The sequence below is a fragment of the Mus caroli genome, unplaced genomic scaffold, assembly GCF_978045245.1.
Source record: "Mus caroli unplaced genomic scaffold, Mus_caroli_1 scaffold_10, whole genome shotgun sequence".
Taxonomy (NCBI): domain Eukaryota; kingdom Metazoa; phylum Chordata; class Mammalia; order Rodentia; family Muridae; genus Mus; species Mus caroli.
In genome coordinates this window covers 79,733,256-79,740,807 of record NW_028227265.1, presented here as the reverse complement: position 1 = coordinate 79,740,807, position 7,552 = coordinate 79,733,256, and the positions used below count along the sequence as shown (strand labels likewise).

Sequence of the window (7,552 nt, the reverse complement as noted above, 5' to 3'; positions counted from 1 at the left end):
TCTCTGATAAGTCCTGCTTGGCCATCTAAGGGACAGTATGACAAGGTTCCCATCCCTAGAACAGAGACAACAGGGTGTGAGCCTCCACAAGTGTCGATGGTTGCTGTGTACTGTGGGCATAGAGCACACACACACACACAGTGTGTGTGTGTGTGTGTGTGTGTGTGTGTGTGTGTGTGTGTGTTTGTACAATATTTCTTCTTAGGGAAATATTCTTTCTGACAAAGTTATCAAGGAATGTCCTCTCTGCCAAGGTTAATGCCTCCATCATCATCTGAGATAGCTTGAGTCCAGGATTCAGGACTGTGGGAAAGAACTCTAAAAAATATGAGTTCAAAAAATACAATTTCTCTACTTTGCAAATATGAAGATGCATTATGAATTGCACATAAGCCTTCACAAATCTAAAAAAAGCAGCAACAACAAACAAACAAACAAACAAACAAAAACAGGTGCAGCTGCACTATGAGCCTGATTCTTACAAAGATACTAAGGAGATAAATTGATATAGGGAGTGGATATTATAGAGCAAAGTCCCACTTAGCAAAGTTTCTTTTTGTTTGTTTTTGCTTACAAAGGCAGGTAAATTCCAGAGCTTAGGGTTAGTATGGAACAAAGGGAGTTTAGGTCCATGCCCAGGCACTCACTGTAGAAATGAAAATTTCGGGGATATGTCCCTCCCAGAAATCTTTTTGTCTGTGTTTAAAAAGGGTGGATGGATCTCTGCATTCTTTTGCAATGTTGTGGAGGGAAGTGCTTGCTATCTCTTTCTAGGCTTTAGGGGTTGGGGTCATGGAATGCTGATTCTTGGGGTGACCAAGGGGAAAACTGGAGTGGATGTCTGGATTGATGTGGGGATGAAAGACTGGGATTTTGTTCTGCATAAAATGATCTAGCAGAGAGCAATAGCAGTCCTTTTGTGGATTTTTTTTTTCTTCCTAGCAAGAGCTAAGCAGTCTGGAGATCTCGAGAGTGTACACAGCTCTTTCAGAATTTTTCTAACAGGATTTCAGACCTTGGTTGGAAATCCCAAGAATTACTTAGAGAGCTTACACAGCTCTTTTAGAATACTTTTTTTTTCTAGAAAATCCAAGAATGTTTTATAGCAGCTTTCCTGATTCCCATGGGAAAGACCCACGAGCTATCCAGAGAGCTTTTAGAATTTTTTTCAAGCATAAAAGCTGACTCAAGCAGAAAGCAATCTCCAGCAGACTATAGAGCCGAGATTTATCTACATAGAGCTGACTACCAACCAGGCAGCATACGCTAGCTGATATAAGACCCTTGACACATATACAGCAGAGGACTGCCTGGCCTGGCCTCAGTGAGAGAAGATGCACTTGAGGCCCCAGGGGGTGGGGAGATCTGGTGGGGTGGAGTGGGGATATCTTCTTGGACACAGGGAAGGAGGAATGTGATGAGGAACTGTTGGAGGGCAAATCAGGAGGGGGATAATGACTGGACTGTAAAAAAAGATATAATAGTAATTGTAATAATAATAATAGTAGTAGTAATAATAATAACAATAATAATAATAATCAATACAACGACTTCATGAAATTCATAGGCAAATGGAAGGAACTAGAAAATATAACCCTGAGTGAGGGAACCCAGTCACAAAAGAACACACATGGTATGTACTCACTGATAAGTGGATATTAGGCAAAAAGTTTGGAATACCCAAGATACAATTGACAAACTACATGAAGCTTTGTTTTGTTTGTTTGTTTTGTTTTGTTTTTCGAGACAGGGTTTCTCTGTATAGCCATGGCTGTCCTGGAACTCACTATGTAGACCAGGTTGACCTCGAACTCAGAAATCTGCCTGTCTCTGCCTCCCAAGTGCTAGGGTTAAAGGCGTGAGCCACCACCGCCCGGCCACGTGAAGCGCAAGAAGAAGGAACACAAAAAGTGTGGACGCTTCAGTTCCTACATAGAAGAAGGAACAAAATAATCACAATCACGGGAGGTAGAGGGAGAGAGGAATCTGGGAGGAAGAGAGGGAGAGAGGAGGGAGAGGTAAAATGGGAAAGGCAGGATCAGGTGTGAGTGGAGAAGAACAGAGGGTCAGGAAATTGAATAGAAGTATGCAGCCATATACAGGGAACCGAGGGTAGCCACGAGAAAGTCCCAGATGCCAGGTAAATAAGAGGTTCCCAAGATCCAGTGGGGATGACATTAGCTTGAATACTCAAAAAGGGAAGGAGAGAACCTGTAGAGACCATAACGAGTAGTTAGGTTTGGTCCTTGCTTGAGGGATAGGGACATCCACCCATCTTAAAAATATTAACCCAGAATTTCTGTCAAAGGAAATACAGGGACAAAGAGTGGAGCGGAGACGGAGGGAAAGTCCATCCAGAGACTGCCCCATCTCTGGATCCATGCCATCTGCAGAAACTAAACCCACACTATTGCTGATGCCAAGAAACTCTTGCTGAGAGGAGCCTGCTATAACTGTCCTCTGAGAAACCCTGCCAGAGTGTGACCAATACAGGTGTAGATGCTCTCAGCCAACCTTTGGATTAAGCAGTGAGACTCCCAATGGAAGAGTTAGAGGAAGGACTGAAAGAGCTAAAGGGGATTGCAACCCCATAGGAAGAACAACAATAACAACTAACCAGGTTCCCCAGCGTTCCCAGGGACTAAATCAACAACCAAAGAGTACAAATGGCTCCAACAACATATATAGCAGAGGATTCCCTTTTCTGGCATCAATGGGAGGGGAGGCCTTGGTCCTATGAAGGCTTGATACACCAGTGTAGGGGGATGCTAGGTGAGGCAGGTAGGTGAGTGTGTGGGGGAGCACTCTCATAGAGGCAAGGGGTGAAAGAATGGAATAGGGGGTTTGCTTAGGGGGAAATGAGGAAGAAGGACAACATTTGAAATGCAAATAAAATAACCAAAAAATGTAAATCAGTGTTTACTGAGTCCTCCCTTTAGGTCTATTTTGACATAATACACTTGGATCATAATGTCTGAAGCAGGAAAGAGATAAATTCTTTAAAAAAATGGGAGAGGATTTTAAAAAGCAGCCAAACTACAAGATCGAAAATAAAAAAAAAAATGTCAAGTTTTCAAAGTGGAACTCTGTTTAACAAATTTAAGTGAAGTATGTCATGGAATACTTAAGGATAGGCCATGCCAAAAGCAGGATAATTCTTCTGGTCTTGCCCTCTCTGATAAATGGAGAGAACTGAGCTAAGGCCGAGTTTCATGGAATGAATTATCAATCTTAGCATTTCTGTAAGAGGAATGAGGCACAATGGTTTCCACTGAGTGTCACCAAGTGTCGTCCCTGTTCTCTCCACTATGGGTAAATGAATTACGAAGATTTACCTTATGAAAATCATCTTTGAGAAAAAAACTGAAAGAAAGAAGGAAAGAAAGGAAAGAATGAATGAAGGAAGGAAGGAAAGAAGGAAGAAAAGAAAGAAGGAAAGAAGGAAGAAATGAAAGAAGGAATACATTAGCCTTTTGTATAATTTAATCCACATGAGCATCTTTGTTCAAAGGGATGTAGGTGGAGATGCAATGCAGCATTTCTAGAACATTGTTTCCCTTTAGCTTGTCTTCTTATAATTGCCTCTTCCTCCAGCATTGCTTTCTCCAACTTAGTATGTACACATGTTGGCAGATGCAGCATCCGTACTGTACTTGTAAGGCAATAAATATAAAAATGTGAAAACGGAAGTAAATGATGACTAATGGAAAGAAATAGCATCCATTGCCATAGGAAAATGAACTAACACTAACCTTCTTCACAAGTAATTCGTGAAAACCATTAGCCCCACAGCTTAAGTCTTCTTTTACCATCACTTCAACTATATCCAAATTCGTGTAGATGACATAGAGGAGTGTTTAACCTAGAATGACAGCCATCAGCCTGCTGGAGGAATTGGGCAAAAGGCAAAAAGAACACTAACAGTCAGTCTCCTGCTTAATGGAAGAGTGATTGCACTCCAGGGGATGCATGGAACACCTGTGTAATGAATGGATTGTGATTCATCCCTGCTTGGGTGAGGTAAATTTCAACTTTATGTTTTCATTAAAGAACTAGTCAGTTGAGTGCTCTTGAGAATCAACTTATCTGTTTGGTATCTGGGGTCTTTATTCAATATAATTAACTTTCAAAACATACTACAAATAAAGAGGCAGCATTATTAGTGAAGTTTACTCACAACTTGTCAGAGACATATGTTGTGAAGTTCCAAAGCTCTCTCTCCATCCTAACGTGACAATTTCTTACTGGAACTTGAAATTATTAAATGAATATCTTTGTCTTTTCTTGCCAATAGAAAATATATGTCCTGCTTATTGATCATTAGGATAAAGTTTCAGAGTGTGTCAAAAAGGGAAACATCAAATAATAAATGTGATTTGTTAATTAGTCCTATATCCTGCTTGCTCATGACTCATTAAGGCACAAAGCTGAACAGTAAAATAAATTTGCAATGCTACTTAAATTATATAATTTCTCTCCTATGAAAAATCCAATTCAAATGATTCTTAATTTCCTGTGCATAATACAACTGTGGGGTTTCTATTCATAAGCATGTTCAATGTAATATAAAATAATGCATGCATTAAAGGGCCTGCAATAACACTAACTAGTTTTGTCTTTGGGATTGACTTTAAAAAGTAAAATCTATCATAGAAAAGCAGACTCATATCCCAAAATTAAACAGATACAAGTTAAATATTTCTAGAGACATCTTAAGTGCTGTGGTATAGTAACTTTCCATAATGAGATTTTAAACTATGCAGAATCATAGAAAAAAAATGGCTGTCGTGATAGGAGCCTGGTGTGCTGGGTTCTATGAACTTAACATCCTGGAGGGGTTGTGAAGACAAACAGAATGTTTTTTTTCCAAATAAGATAAATAAATAAATAAATAAATAAATAAATGTAAGCAAACAAAGTTTGAGCCTTCCAAATACATTCAGAAATTGCCACAGGCAAATTTCACCACTGCATCTTCGAGTTAAAATTGAATTATAATCAACTTATGAGCATCATCTCCCCCATAATGCAGCAAATGATAGAAAGGATGAGGTGCTGAAGACAGAGTGGCTGGAGGGAGAAGAAACTGCATCACGAGTTTACACTCTGCATAAGTCACAGAAACAAATTGGTGGATTAAGCAGCCATATTTCAACAGGAAGAAACAACTTCAGTTGGGAAACAGCCCTTCAATTAATGTGCTGTAAGTTTCGTTGATGTTAGTATTTACTTATGTGCCTCTCTGAGTATTTTCTACAAAGTGATGCAGAAAGCCTCTACCCTCTCCTAGTTCCTATCTGAGCAATTTGGTAGAAGTTAGAGACTGAAGTAATGTAAGAGATAGTTAATAAGAGGGAAAGTATAGTTAAAGAAATTTCATGTGGCTAGGGGGACTTTTAAACTGGAATTTTAGAAATATTACCATAACATTTTGTACTTGATTGTTTTATACAAAAAGTGATGTGGTTGTAAATGATTTAGTGAATAAATGGTATCTTTATTATGGTGGTAGACTGTAGAAATAAGATTTCTAAATTACATAAGATCCTGAGAGGTACAGAGTCATCTAGTGCAAAAACAGGGTCTCCAGGGTCTTGTTTATTTAAGTGTATTCTGGTCTCAGTTAACAGTGTCTGATGATCTATGTTCTTTCCTAGTCTTTATATGCAAAGATGTCTCTCTCCAGAGTATACTCAGGGCTTGCTGTATATAGGAGAATTCTGGTCAAATGTTTTTCTGAAGTGGCAGCTCCTTAGACAACAGTAGCTTGATATAATTAGTACAGCAGTTTGGCATATTTAAGAATAACACATTCTTAACATTCAGTGGTCTATCCTTTGTGGTCTCATTTCAAAGTTTAGAAGGAGACAAGGGGCGTGGTAACCTTTTTTTCTATATTTCCTGTTATCTTGAGTGCAATCAATGCAGCCTGGAATACATCTTATATAATACCGCACACATTTCTGAACATAGGTTCTATGCATGTTTATTTTTACACACACACACACACACACACACACACACACACACACACACACACACACATTTTGGTTGCCAGTGAAAATATCTTGGTGGGGAGTTTTAAAATGGTTTGGGGAAGGAGTCTAAGTTTTTGAGAGTTAAGATTGACACTTGGGAGCTTAACTTTTCAAGAGAAATAAACATGGCCCTTTCTGTCCTCCAGTCATCCTGTCTCACCGAGGTACTGAAGCATGGACTGTAAATGGAAGGGCCCCCACTGTGTTGGGATCTCAGCTGCACAAAGTTGCAAAATTTTAAGAAATGACAGCCTCACCTTTCAATATAAACTCCCTTAGACTGGCTTTGGAGTTCCCAGATTTTATTTTTACTCTGCTATTAATAAATTACGTCAAATATTACATGTTATTAAAGAAATATAAAAGCCTTATTTCTTCTACATTATTTATACAAACTTCCCTTGAGTAGACATAAGTGTATTTACTCATAACATCTTAGTAGAAAGGGAATAGAGAAAGACCTACGAAATTGGGCAATAGGATAAAAATATTTCATTCAAATTTTATTCAAATACCATCAACTAATGCCCCCAAAGAAAGACAATATGGAACATGTAAATTCAGAATCTTCATTGCAAATTAGGAGAGCTTTGAATTACAAAAGTGAAAGTCTCACCATACTTGTTTTTAATTTTCCTTTTAGCTTATGTCAAAATATCAAGCAAAAAATTCCAGTTTAACATAGCAATAAGTAAAAGTATAATGTTGTTTAACCTTGATTCAATATTTTTCATTTTATACAACTAATTGCATTTATTTTCCCAAAGTTTCAGAGAGCAATTTTTTTGGATAGTTTATATAGACCCATAGATTTTGTATTTATCATTCTGAACCTTAAAATAAATTAATCAGACCAGAGAAGGGAAGAGTTGATATTCACCGAAGGTGAAGGGTTAGGAGGGAGGAACTGTGGAAACCTGAAAACCATGCAACAGCCCTGACACAAGGTGATATGACTGCTGAGGTCACCGGAATGTAACCCATACCAAAGAATCAATTCCAGATTTATTATCTTGCTGGCTGTATGCTGAATCTTTAATTAAAGTCGTAATTTTCAAAGTTTAAAGTGATGTCTGAATATACTGTGCCAAATTTGGGTTTGCATTATGGCTTGAAGTCAAAAAAATACTGCTTGTATTCATAGTAATAAATATCCTGCAATAACTTAGTAAGAACAAGCCACAGGAGAGGCAAAAATTGTGTCCTAGAGGGGACTGTAAAGATTGTGAACTGTCTCCTTATCTACCTGAAAAACAATTCTGGAGTCTTGTCATCATAACGTTCGACTTTTGTTAATGCTAGCTTTATTTCTCAAATTTCCCTTTGTATTTAAAATATATTGTTCTTTCTTATGTTTACCCAAACTTTTTAATAGGAGAATTTTCATCAATGTCATGATCTGCAATAATTTCTAAACAGTATTAGAGAAAGTGTGTTTTATCTTAATGCAAGAAGTATCAAGCAAAAGAAAATGACACTATTGTATACAAATAAGTGGGTATTTACCTTAAATT

At 38.0% G+C, this 7,552-nt stretch overlaps 1 non-coding gene across 1 annotated transcript; it reads left to right on the top strand.

Annotated features, from left to right (window-relative positions):
• The first annotated feature begins 970 nt into the window (after positions 1 to 970).
• On the top strand, positions 971 to 1,033 carry LOC115031777 (U7 small nuclear RNA). The gene has a single exon (XR_003837442.1). It is a non-coding gene; the product is annotated as a U7 small nuclear RNA (small nuclear RNA).
• The last annotated feature ends 6,519 nt before the right edge of the window (positions 1,034 to 7,552 follow it).